The 13,310-nt window shown below is 46.2% G+C and overlaps 1 pseudogene; it reads right to left on the bottom strand.

The window, feature by feature from the left end:
* Nucleotides 1-7,868: 7,868 nt before the first annotated feature.
* Nucleotides 7,869-8,043, bottom strand: LOC144764377 (U2 spliceosomal RNA; annotated as a pseudogene).
* Nucleotides 8,044-13,310: the final 5,267 nt, after the last annotated feature.

Raw genomic sequence — 13,310 nt, forward strand, 5'->3', positions numbered from 1 at the left:
CCTGTCGTTCCCCCTCCCATACCAATATCCCCAGCTACCCTGACCCAAAGTACCCCAAATCCTACCACCGCAGGTCCGATCACATCAAAACAAACCAAAACTCAACCACCCACAATCACTCGGCCACAACCAGCCCCCAGAAAAACTGCTCCCCCCAAAACCCTGGCACACAACTCTTCTTCCCATCCAGCTCAAAAAAATACCCTAAAAGATACTGGAGAAGCTAGAGTCCATACGGAGCTTCCTCCTGAGGCCGCTCCCTATGTAGCAGTCATGATTGGAGTAATCGAACTACCCCCCCATACTGCGGAACCGCCGTGGTCCCTAAAAAACAAAGTCCACCACTGGCTGCAGACAAATCGCCCCATGCCACCAAATTGCCACGGTAGGATCTCCTCACTTTTTAGGACTCCGTGGGTGGGGAAAGGTAGCAAACAATACCCAGGGGATTGCATCATCATTACCTTCGAGGACCCATGGGTGGTAGACTACATCACCTCCAGGGAACACCCAAATCCAAAGGGCAGCATAAGAATCAAACCCCTCTCATTTTTCTACCCCTCCATCCAAACCTCAAACAGTAATTTCTTTGAGGACCCCGCCTTCCCCTGGGTCGAGCCATCCCAGCGCCAAATAACCTTCCCCGACAATAGACAATATGGCATCTCTCGCTTCAGAGAACAGGAAAACCCTTGGCAACCAGTCAATGCACGCCAGCAGGGAGAAAATTGCGGAGATTGGGGATACCAACAACAGAGGAGGACCCGTAGAGCTCCACCTAGATGGGATCCCTGGTATAACATCCCAACAACAAATAGATACAGTCCCCTAGAAATGGTGGATTGACCATTAAGGGATCTAGAACAAACCACGCCAAATTGGACACACTCCTCTTCCCAAAGTAATAACTCCGTCATAACCTCACCAACCTCAGCACCGAAAGACAACCCCCAAACAATATCTTTTCTATTTTGGAATGTGGCGGGTCTCCGAACTAAGATCGACGACCCAGGGGCAGTCAATTTCCTGGAGCAAGGCAAAATAATCTGCCTGCAAGAAACCTGGGCTACCTCAGAGTTACATTTACTAGGGTATAAAACCTACTTCTCACCCGCTACTCAAAGCCCAATAGGCAGACCCAAAGGAGGCTTAACAACCTATATTGCTAACACTCTTTCTCACCTAAAAGTGTCTAACCTTTTCACCGATTCCAACTGCCAGATACTTTCCCTCTCCTTTGTAAACGAAGACACTATTATCCTTGTTAATTCTTATAACAACTTAATGGAAAACGACTTCCTCACTTTCGTCGATAATATGCAGGAGAGACTAAGGGGCAGATTTACAAGCCCCTTGCGCCTCTTTTACGCCGCCGTTGCGGCACTTTTGTGATGCAGCGGCGGCGCAAAAGATGCGCCATGATGCGGGGTATTTACAACGTGACGCATCTAAGAGATGCGTCACGTTGTGAAGCCCTGCACCACATGAAACCTGCGTCAGGTTTCATGTGGGCGTTTCTACGAAGGGGGGAGCATTCCGTCGCAAGAACGCCCCTGGAAAGTGACTCAGTCACTTTACTAACGCTGATGCGTCAAAACCCTGCGCCTGCTTGAAGCAGGCGTAAGGCTTGACGCAGCACGTTAACAGATAGTGCAAGTTGGAAAAGTGCTGGAGTTGCGTGCCGCATGCAACACAACTTCAGCACTGCGCCAACTTCACTCCCTAGATGCGACACGCATCTGTTTATTCCTGCGCCATGGTGCGCCGCATTGTAAATGCGGCGCATCATGGGTGGCACAAGGATAAACTTGCCTGCCGTATCTTTCCTGGCGCATCTCTGCTGATTTGCAGAGATGCGTCAGGCAACATAAATCTGCCCCTAAGTTCCCCCCAACACGGGGAGACTAATTCCAAAATGATCCATCTTATCTGGGGAGGCGACTTTAATATACATCCGTGTCCAATGGCAGACACCAAAATTTGCGGATTTGTAGACGACAATGATGCCCCACTAGCACATTCCGTCCACAATAAATCCGGCAACGCCCTGAATAACACTCTCTCAGAGTTTGACTTATTCATCTCCAACTCTCCGAAGGCTGAGAAAAATCAGTTTAATCCAACCTATGTAGCTAGAGGCCACCAGACAACAGTGGACTATATCATGCTGTCCCACAGTCTCGCCGCAAAAGTCACAGATCATCAAGTAATATACAACCTACTAAGTGACCACTATGCATTAAAGGCTGAACTTCACCTATCGGAATACAGACCCAAGGTCATGGACATCGCAGCGGCCCTCACCCAAGACAGCCTGCAACTGCGTAAACAAAATGGCTATTCCATAAAATGGGAAAAGATTGACCCACACAAATTCACAAAACAATTAGTCAACCAGGCATACCCACACATCATTAACTGCCTGGACCCAGCCCTAAATCACTCCGAGGTCCTGTTGAACTTCGCAGAAATTCTGACATTAGCCAAGAGACTACTTACGGGGAAGGTAACCAATAAACACACAGTAAGGAAAGGTTGGTTTAATCACAACTGCACAAGAGCTCTAACTGACCTAAAAACCGCCCTCCATAAAAAACCAAGGGATGCGGGCCACATTCAACTTCTGAGAAGAAAATACAATCTGGAACGTAAACTAAAATTACAACAAATGAAAGAGAAACTCTGGAACGACCTAGATAAGAGCTCTCTATCAAAAAACAGTAAGGACTTTTGGAGAACAATCAGATCCCCCTTCTTCTCGGATAATAACCCTCCCAAGATAGAGGTGGCTATAGACGAGCGAACTTGGATAGCTCACTACGAACAAATATTCAAAGACCAAGGAATCACAGACCATCCACCTCACCACCACAATTAAGTACAATACCCAATTTCAATATCTTTCGACATCTCAGAAATCCTGGTGGCCTTGGATAAAAGCAAATCCGGAAAAGCCCCGGGTCCGGATGGCGTGCCTGTGGACCTTTTTAAAAGCAACCAGGAGCTTTGGGCACCCATCTTAACGAGAGTATGTACAGCAGCAGCTAGTGAGGGCATCTTGGACTCCTGGACTAGATCAATCATGGTCCCCATCTTTAAGAAAGGGGACCGACAGGACCCAAAATGTTATCGCCCCATATCCCTTCTGGATTCCCTTGGTAAAGTGGTGGGAAGGGTTATTCTGGAGAGACTGCAATTGTGGAGTGAGGAAAAGTCCATCATTTCGGATTTACAATTCGGATTTAGAGAAGGCCTTGGGACAGTTGAGCAGGCACTTAATCTCAGCCTCATAATGGCCAAATATATGCACGCAAAGAAATCGACGGTATACATGGTCTATGTAGACCTGTCTGCCGCTTTCGACTGCGTTGCACATTCAAAACTATGGACAGTCCTAAGAGAGATGAATGTGGACCCCTCATTGCTGGATCTTCTCAGAGAGCTGTATTCGGGGGCCTCGGCCAGAGTCCGGTTCGGAAAGAACGGCGAGGTGACGGCACCATTTGGCGTGGAGCGAGGAGTTAGGCAGGGCTGCGTCCTAGCCCCCTTTCTTTTCTCACTCTACACAAACGGCTTGGAGGAGGCGATGCTGAGGGGGGCCCAGGACCTCCCAAAAATGAAACAGAGACCGATTCCAGCGCTCCTCTACGCGGATGATGCCGTCATCCTGGCCCGAACCCCGCGTGAACTCCAGCACTCTCTAAACAGATATACCACCTTTATGAATTCCCTGGATCTAAAGGTCAACACAAAAAAAACTTTTGTCATGATCACGGGGAGGGCGAAGAAAGGCAAAAAAAACATCTTTCTTGATAGCCAACCTTTGGAGATCGCCACACAATACCCATACCTCGGGATCTTGATTGATGATAACCTAACATGGAAACCAGCAGTAGAAGCGAGATGCCACACTTTTAAGCGCTCAATAGCAGCCCTGCAGGCCTTTTCTCGGAAACTGGGCAGGAGGCGCCCAGCTGAACTGTTAAGAATCTACAACGCCAAGTGCCAGGCGATAGCTCTCTATGGAGCAGGGGTCTGGGGCCACACAGACGTTGGAGCCCTCCAAATAATCGAAAACCGATTTGTAAGATTTCTTCTTGCTACCCCAAAAGGCTCATCAAATTACGCCTCCCACATGGAATTGGGAATTCCTTACTTTCAGGATCTCCTTAAAATTCAGCCATTGCTTTTGTGGAGGCGTATTTGGACCTCGGAAGCCAACACACTAACACAGTCGATAGTGGCCGACATAATGTCACTTGACCACGCCCACAGAATAAAATGGCTTCGCTACATCAGAAACTCTTTTACTGACCTTGGCCTCGAAAAATACTACCTCCATCCAGAATCATTAGTTGCTCTCCCAAAAAAGGAACTTAAGGAACTCGCACTACGGCACTTGGAAACATTAAGACTGTCAACCGAGTCAGCAAAACCTTCAGTGGTTCACGCGAACACAGTCCAGCAAACGTTTGGCATCCAACCGTATCTTACTCTCGATACCAAAACATACGAGAGGATGCTGCTTACCAGGCTCAGACTGAACCTCTTTTTTAGACTGGTCGCCTTTCCCCTAAACAAAGCCTGGGACCCAAACCTGCCTCTGTGTCCTTGTGACGCGAAATCAACCCAATCCAATATCCATGTCATCTTATTCTGTAAATTTTATCATCCCCACAGAAAATATTGGATACTTCCGCTATGCAGGCGATGGGGCCTCAGACAATGTCGACCGGCCTTCCTAAGACTGCAAACCTTAGAGTCTGAAGAAGTCTGCTACCTGGTCTTAAACTTTTTAAAATGTATTTTGAATCACAGAAAAAACCTTTAGCAAATTGCACTAGGGAAAAAAAAGAAAAACATAATGATTTAATGATTGAAGACTTTCTGAAACAAAAACTTCTTTTCCTTATTTTTTTTAAACAAAGAATACTCATTTCCCTTTTGCCTAACTGCACAAATGTTTTTTATGAAATGGTCTCTGTTAAATTACGTATATATGAACTTTTATGCTGATTGTTTCTTTTATGGTTTTCTATGTGATTAACCGAATAAAGAATTATTATTATTATTACAAGCACACAAACTGTAATAGCAGTAAATGCATTTATATGCTTATCACCCTCGGTGTGTCACCAGTCTCTAGACATTGTGCTATTGATTGGATTGGTGTTGTTTAACCATTAATATGACTGCGGGCATTTTTGACCTCAACCCATTCCCGGGGCTATTGAGTACTGATCATGAACGTATATGTCGAAATGGCCAGTTCTATCCATGACTCCCGGTCTAATAGGGATTAGATTAGATCGACTATTTCACTACAGCATAATAGTCCCTTGATTCATACATACGGCACTGAATTGTCACAAACTCCGCACACAATCGATCTCCTCATTGTTTACCCCGTTTAAACATGGCGCGCCATCACGACGCCACGTCATGGAGTTCCTCCCTCCCACACGCAACATCACATCGCTTAGCAACAGTGTATAGTCACCCTTGGTGCGTCGTTTGTCTCTAGACATTGTGCTATTGATTGGATGGGTTAGATAAAATATCATTCTCCACATCTAATTGACTGACCCTAACTTTAGACTTCGGTGCATGGCAAACATTGAAAAGATGTCCAACCTTTTTGCAATTGTTACATCGTTTTCCCTGCGCAGGACAATTAGGGTTGTTACCCATATGAAATTTTGAGCCACATCTGTAGCAACTCCCACTACCTTTTCGTTCTGTGTTCTTTTTATACACATTTTTATGAGAAACCATACATACACTGGTTTCATTGTTAAGTGAATCAACATTAACTGTGGCAACTCTAGATATACCTGAAGAAGTAATACCAGCTAAAATCTTAGAAGAAACTACTGAACGTTCTATACTTCTAGCAATTTCCATAACCTCTTCGAGAGAGGGATTTTTACAAGTAAGAATTCTTTCTTGTATTTTTTTATTAAAACAATTAAAAACTAATTGATCCCTTAAAGCTATATCGAGATAATCTGCAAAAACACATTTAGACGCTAAAACACGTAGACTAGCTAAATAATCCTCAATAGATTCATCAGATGACGGCTTCCTTTTAAAACATTCATGCCGTTCCACCATCACTGAAGGCTAATCAACATATTGTCTACTTATACGTATAATAGCCTCTTTAAAAACATCCCATGTTTCATCTCCCCTGGGAGCTGGAACAATAGGAAGATTATCAAAAACATCTTGCCCCGCATTACCAAGATGATTAAATAGTAAAGCCTTTTTCCTAGCAGCTGAGTATTTGCCAGCATCAATAGCCTCTAGATAATTTTCAAATATTCTAAACCATTTGTGTCAAGGTTTAATAGGCTTTCCTGGCAACTCGAGGAATGGAGGAGGCTGCATTACATTATTGCTTGTACTGGTAGACATTTTTCAATAAAGTTTTAACAATAATGAATAAAGATTAATACCAAATTACTAAACTCTTTGTAAAACTGTTGATTAACATGTGTCACAAAGCTAAATTGTTTAGCCTCCTAGTTAGTAATGGCAGTCTCTTTGTAAATATTTGTACTTGCAAATACATGTAAATACATGTTTTCTTGTAAATACAGACCACCGGACCACCCCACCAGGTGACACAGCCTTGCCCTGGACAAGCCAGGGAGCGAAGGCCCAGCCCCGCAGGTTTAGGCAAATCCAAGCAATGACCCTACCCCCCTCTGGACGCAGCCTGGCTCCGGACAAGCCAGAGAAACGCAGGCCCAGCCCTCAGGGTGTCGAGTGTCGTCTCCCACCTCTAGCAGACCAGAATAAACCTGATCTTAGCCAAAAGGCCGAGCAGCAATAACCAGAATAGTGCCGGAATGAACGTCTCCCGAAGAAATCCACCTGGCTGACCCGGACCGGGGTCTTCCCTTGCACCGTCGCCTGCCGCCCTTTAGCCTCTTTTTCTGACTCCCAGCAAGACCTCAGCATGTGCCGGTGGAAAGCAGGCCCCGGCCTCAGGCCTTCTCCCGGCTCCCAGAGTCCTCCTCGGCTGTCGCCTCATTAGGCGTCACTTACCATAACCACGTTGTCCTCTTTCTAGTATTTGCATGCCCCGCCCCTTCCTGCGCACTGCTTCCAGCCGGCTGGCCAGAAAGCCTGGCAGCCAGGGGATGCTGGGAATCAGCCCAGGATGCCCTGGACAGCTCCCTGACCGGAAATGGCCGGCCCCTGGCCTCTCACCCTCGCTTGCCGGGGACACTGCTCCCCTGCAGCCTAAGGCCTATAGATAAGGTTTGGCCATTCGGGGCGGGCAGAGAAGGAAAAGGACTCTGTATTTTTCTTCTTGCTCAGAGAAGCCAAGGGCAGTGTCCACTTCTCTGACAGCCTGCCTGCCTCCCTCCCTCCCTCCCTCCCTCCCTCCCTCCCTCCCTCCCTCCCTCCCTCCCTCCCTCCCTCCCTCCCTCCCTCCCTCCCTCCCTCCCTCCCTCCCTCCCTCCCTCCCTCCTACTGACTTGCTGGGAACCTTCTTCCATTCGTTCCCCAGTGAAATGGATCCAAAACCAATGGTAGTCTGCTGCTGAAAAAACAATCTTTTTCCGACGTTTGTCTCTTTTCAAAGTGCAGCGTCTGGATGGAGAAGGGGAAAAAAAAATAAGAAATAATTTTTATTTATCCTTTTTAAACGCGAAAAATAAATAAATAAATAACGCACGGCCCGGGTGCTGCAAAGTGACAAATAAGTCAAATAAGTACATAAATAAGGCAAGACACGGGGACCAGTTTGCTTTTATTCACACGCAAACACAATAGCGCCACTTTACTAGGTTTGGTAGTGAAGCGCTACTTTCGTTTTCTCGTCTATTTTTCAACAGCATTGTTTTCCCCGGGTGGGGAAGTGCACCATTCCTGGAGGTACTGCATTACCAGGTTGATGTGTGGAATGGACAGAGCAAGCTCCTATTCCATCTCCCTGTTCCAAAAATCAATTTAATATATGGTCCCCAGATAGAGGACGTATCAGATATTAAACTGATAAGAACAGATTTTTTTTTTTTTTTTAAATATACTTTATTTATAAAAATTTGCAGAGATACATGTTAACCAATCCCATAGGGTGGTGTACATTTGAACCTGAGTAGGGGGTGCGTGCAGGCACCAACCTACCGGTTTTCCATCAAGATTTTATGCATACAGTATTCACGTGAGGCTATGTTTAAGAAACCCAGTCTGCCCATTTCCCTTGTTTCCATATTTTTTCCGCTTTTTCTTTCCCTTGCTGTTTAATATCAACATCGTAGAACACCATGATTTTGTCTAGGCATACATGGATGACGTCCTGCACTTCTAGCTCTTTATATTTAAATAAAAACAGGTTTCTGGCGACCCATAGGCTTTCTTTTGCACTACTGAGTATCCTCCATAGAGTCCTGTCTTTATTTTTTGACAGTGGACTCCCTATAATCAATTGTTGTACAAAGTTCCCCAAGGAGTGATGTTCGTATGGCAGTTGAAATGTCTCTCTCTCTAAGAGAATGTATAGAGGTTTGTAAGGGAAACAAGGAAATCCCTTATCGGAACTTAGGATGCCTCACACAACTAATTAGCTTGACGACAGCTGTCATCTTGCCAGATGGTTGTCTCGTCTCATCATCGGCTTCCTGCTCCAACGTCAAGCCGGCGCTGCAATGCCTGACGGGTAGCACAAATTGCTACACTTTTGTGGAGTTCTTTTGTTCCTGGCCGTTAGTTGGGTGCGTGTGAGGGGCCTAAGTGGTGAAGTAGTGAGCGTGAAAAAGTGTTTGATTAAAAAAGGTAAGTTAGTCTACTAAGAAGACTTTATTCGTGTAGCTAACTGCCTTAATAAAAAATTGGGTGAAGGGAGGGGTACCGGGGCTCAAAAACAATGTAGATTGGCCTCGTTCAACCCTCACTTATAATCTGGTCAACATGTTTCATGCCCTATAGGCAATTCTTCAGGACCTAATAGTGCTCATAAACTCATAGGGAGCCCGATAGGGCTGAGAATTGTGCAATATACAACCTGAGGGGTCAGTCACCCTGGCAGGAAGGAGTCCTGCGTGGAAATCAGACCTAAAAGGAAAATAACCCAGTCAGTATTCTCCACAGACACATGCATGGATTTCTATGTAGGTCAATGTTGTATATAACGACCATAAGTCTGAGCGTGAGTTATCGCTTCAGTAGGGTCGTGTGATAAAATTAAGAATTAAGAGAGAGAGAAAAACACACAATTTGCCAAACATCTATTCATGCGTGTATAGAAACCAATTGTATCTATATTATCTACGCGACCAAGAACCTGCTCCAAAATCGTCAGTCAGGTTTGGTTGGTAGTGCAACAAGTGAGGAGCCAAGTGTGCCCAAAGAACAGGAAAGAGGGAAAAGAGGGTGTTTGAGAGAGAAGTCTTACCCTCAGTCCCTAGTATTAGTCTCCACAGACTGTTCTTGTGGGACCACAGCTTCAGGCAATATACCTGTAAATGGAGGAAAAGGATAGTGGGCAAGGTGGCATGGTGGCAACCCGGGGCATTAAGGAACAGACCAGCTGCCCGTCTGTGGTCTCACCCCACCACCCGTCGGCGCCCGTGAAGCATACCCCTCGAGCTAGGCAGCAGTGCAAGAAGAGACGCCGCGGGTGCCCATCGGGCCCCAACCCAGTCACAGTGTACCCCTGGGACGTATCGCACTGCATCCCCCTGGTGGTGGTACCTCCGTGGTCGTTGGCAGGGTGGCAAACTGGATCAGGACGCTCCCCGCGAGGCCCCTGTGGTAGGTCGTGACCCAAAGGCCCCACGCGGGTCCCAAACCGCCCCACTTAACCCGGTTGAGGGCAGTCTCCCGGCACTCCTGCGTGGCGGGACCGAAACCCAGACAGCCTCGCTGGAGGGTCCGAGGGTTTGAGCATGTCGTGGTAGTTTATCCTACAGCACAGTGCAACACCTTACCTGGTCAGCGCTTGGTCGTGGCTTCTAAACACCTACCCCCACAATACGACGTGACACGGCACGTAGAACAGCTGGCACTGTTCAGTGCTTCCTGCCACTGTTAAATCCGGCCCAGCGAGGCCGTTGTTTGTGGGCGTGTCTGAGGCTTCGTTGCCAAGCGACGTGGCCAAACCCAGCACGGTGATGCATGTGGGAGGGGGTAACTCCAAGCCGTGGCGCCGTGATGGCGCGCCATGTTTAAATGGGGTAAACGATGAGGAGATGGATTGTGTGCGGAGTTGGTAACAAATCAGTGTCGTCTGTATGGATCGAGGGACTATTATGCTGTAGTGAAATATTCGATCCAGTCTAATCCCCATAAAACCGGGAGTCATGGATAGAACTTGCCACTTCGACATATCCGTTCATGATAAGTGCTCTATAGCCCCGGAATGGGTTGGGGTCAAGAGTGCCCACGGTCATATAATTGGTTAAACAAAAAGTTAAACAAAACCCATCCAATCAATAGCACAATGTCTAGAGACAAACGACGCACCAAGGGTGACTATACACTGTTGCTAAGCGATGTGATGTTGCGTGTGGGAGGGAGCAACTCCATGACGTGGCGTCGTGATGGCGCGCCATGTTTAAACGGGGTAAGCAATGAGGAGATCGATTGTGTGCGGAGTTTGTGACAATTCAGTGCCGTATGTATGAATCAAGGGACTATTATGCTGTAGTGAAATAGTCGATCTAATCTAATCCCTATTAGACCGGGAGTCATGGATAGAACTGGCCATTTCGACATGTACGTTCATGATCAGTACTCAATAGCCCCGGGAATGGGTTGAGGTCAAAAATGCCCGAAGTCATATTAATGGTTAAACAACACCAATCCAATCTATAGCACAATGTCTAGAGACTGGTGACACACCGAGGGTGACTGTACACTAAGAGTGTCCCATAAAAGCGCCATATTGGAATAAAGTAATGTTATCAAGGGCTGTCCCCTCAGAATGACCTAATAAGAAGGTCGGGTTCGAATGGTAATAGTGGACTCCATAGAACACAGAGAAGGCCGCAGAGGGATGAACTATCTGGACAGCATATTCCACGGGACAGAGTCATTAAGTCCTTGGGTGTCTAATTGTAGGCGATGTACCCATCTTTGTTCGATTCTGTATAAAGCCTGTTGACTAATGGATGGATGACATTCCAACACGATCCATTGTATACTTTCAGCAGTGTGGCCTTGTTGTTTGCAATGGTCATACAAGCGTGTATGTGTCTTGGTGCAGCGGATGTTGCTGTTGTGTTCCATAATGCGTATTTTTACAGTACGCATCGTCATCCCAATGTACTTGAGCCCGCAAGGGCAGATAAGCATATAAATGCATTTACTGCTATTACAGTTTGTGTGCTTGTTAAGATGCCATGTGAAGGTATCAGTTAGTATGACAGATTTAGCTTGTTTGGACTGGAGACAGACGACACAGTTGCCACACCGGAAATGTCCCACAACTGGAGGTAGCTCCCATAGGGTATTCACGGGACGGGTACTCGTTTTCTTGGGGCGGGTGTGAATCAGGGTATCCTTAAGATTAGTTGTTCTTTTGAAGGCAAAACGAGGCCGGGGGATGTCCAGACCAGCTGAATTAAGGATCCCCCAATGGGTATTCACCGTTTTTTTAATAAACGTAGAGTTCTTGGTGTAAGAAGTTACACATGTAATGATATCATCTGTCTCCTTTGTATGTGTCTCTAGGAGAGATTCTCTGTTGTTGTTGAGTGCTCTCTTCACCGATTGTTTCAGTAATCTGGTGGGGTACCCCCTATCCCGGAGTTTGTGTTGTAGGGTATTCGCCTCCCGTTTGTAGTCTGTAACTGTAGTACAATTTCTGCGGATCCTCAGAAATTGGCCAAACGGCAAATTGTCCCTCAAAGCCCTGGTGTGATGGCTGTTGTAGAGAAGGAGGCTGTTTCTGTCGGTCTCTTTTTTGTAGAGGGTTGTTGTAATTTCTGTGGGTCCTAACAGGATTGTCAAATCCAAGAAGGGTAATGAGTGTTCAGACATGGTCCCTGTGAATTTTAAGAATGGATCTTGAAGGTTAATCCATGTACAAAAGGCATCACAACTCGCATCTACAAACGGGAGGCGAATACCCTACAACACAAACTGCGGGATAGGGGGTACCCCACCAGATTACTGAAACAATCGGTGAAGAGAGCACTCAACAACAACAGAGAATCTCTCCTAGAGACACATACAAAGGAGACAGATGATATCATTACATGTGTAACTTCTTAAACCAAGAACTCTACGTTTATTAAAAAAACGGTGAATACCCATTGGGGGATCCTTAATTCAGCTGGTCTAGACATCCCCCGGCCTCGTTTTGCCTTCAAAAGAACAACTAATCTTAAGGATACCCTGATTCACACCCGCCCCAAGAAAACGAGTACCCGTCCCGTGAATACCCTATGGGAGCTACCTCCAGTTGTGGGACATTTCCGGTGTGGCAACTGTGTCGTCTGTCCCCAGTCCAAACAAGCTAAATCTGTCATACTAACTGATACCTTCACATGGCATCTTAACAAGCACACAAACTGTAATAGCAGTAAATGCATTTATATGCTTATCTGCCCTTGCGGGCTCAAGTACATTGGGATGACGATGCGTACTGTAAAAATACGCATTATGGAACACAACAGCAACATCCGCTGCACCAAGACACATACACGCTTGTATGACCATTGCAAACAACAAGGCCACACTGCTGAAAGTATACAATGGATCGTGTTGGAATGTCACCCATCCATTAGTCAACAGGCTTTATACAGAATTGAACAAAGATGGGTACATCGCCTACAATTAGACACCCAAGGACTTAATGACTCTGTCCCGTGGAATATGCTGTCCAGATAGTTCATCCCTCTGCGGCCTTCTCTGTGTTCTATGGAGTCCACTATTACCATTCGAACCCGACCTTCTTATTAGGTCATTCTGAGGGGACAGCCCTTGATAACATTACTTTATTCCAAGATGGCGCTTTTATGGGACACTCTTAGTGTACAGTCACCCTCGGTGTGTCACCAGTCTCTAGACATTGTGCTATTGATTGGATTGGTGTTGTTTAACCATTAATATGACTGCGGGCATTTTTGACCTCAACCCATTCCCGGGACTATTGAGTACTGATCATGAACGTATATGTCGAAATGGCCAGTTCTATCCATGACTCCCGGTCTAATAGGGATTAGATTAGATCGACTATTTCACTACAGCATAATAGTACCTTGATTCATACATACGGCACTGAATTGTCACAAACTCCGCACACAATCGATCTCCTCATTGTTTACCCCGTTTAAACATGGCGCGCCATC

The sequence above is a fragment of the Lissotriton helveticus genome, chromosome 6 (genome assembly GCF_964261635.1).
Source record: "Lissotriton helveticus chromosome 6, aLisHel1.1, whole genome shotgun sequence".
Taxonomy (NCBI): domain Eukaryota; kingdom Metazoa; phylum Chordata; class Amphibia; order Caudata; family Salamandridae; genus Lissotriton; species Lissotriton helveticus.